At 68.2% G+C, this 547-nt stretch overlaps 1 protein-coding gene across 1 annotated transcript in view; it reads right to left on the minus strand.

The window, feature by feature from the left end:
- The window catches only part of LOC106895409 (guanine nucleotide-binding protein G(t) subunit alpha-2-like), a 7,108-nt gene that overhangs the window by 4,881 nt on the left and 1,680 nt on the right, over window positions 1-547 (minus strand). The gene's annotated exons all lie outside the window — the stretch shown is intronic.

Consider the following 547-nt stretch of genomic DNA (forward strand, 5'->3'; position numbering starts at 1 on the left):
CCCCCGGCCCCCCCACCTGGATAAGCCCCCGCTGCCAGGCCCTGCCCCACGGGGTCCCCAAGCCTCCTGTGGGGTCACCCCAGTGGGGTGTGGGGTCACTTGAGGGACTGTCCCCACCCATCCCGTGCCCCGCGGTAGGGTTTGGGGGTGCTGGTGGGCACAAGGTCCCCCAACGTCTCATTGACCCCCCCCTCAACCTGGCCCCCAGTGTCCTGGTCCCTTCCTTGTCCCCATACTGTCCCCTTGGTCCCTTCTTTGTCCCCATGTTGTCCCCTTGGTCCCTGCCACCCGTCTGGTGGCCACCAAGAGCCGCGGCACAGGAAGCTGCTTAGAATTAGGGTGCTAATCGCCTTGACCCCCGGCCCCCCCACCTGGATAAGCCCCCGCTGCCAGGCCCTGCCCCACGGGGTCCCCAAGCCTCCTGTGGGGTCACCCCAGTGGGGTGTGGGGTCACTTGAGGGACTGTCCCCACCCATCCCGTGCCCCGCGGTAGGGTTTGGGGGTGCTGGTGGGCACAAGGTCCCCCAACGTCTCATTGACCCCCCCC

This window comes from Calidris pugnax, unplaced genomic scaffold (genome assembly GCF_001431845.1).
Source record: "Calidris pugnax isolate Ruff unplaced genomic scaffold, ASM143184v1 scaffold263, whole genome shotgun sequence".
Classification (NCBI taxonomy): domain Eukaryota; kingdom Metazoa; phylum Chordata; class Aves; order Charadriiformes; family Scolopacidae; genus Calidris; species Calidris pugnax.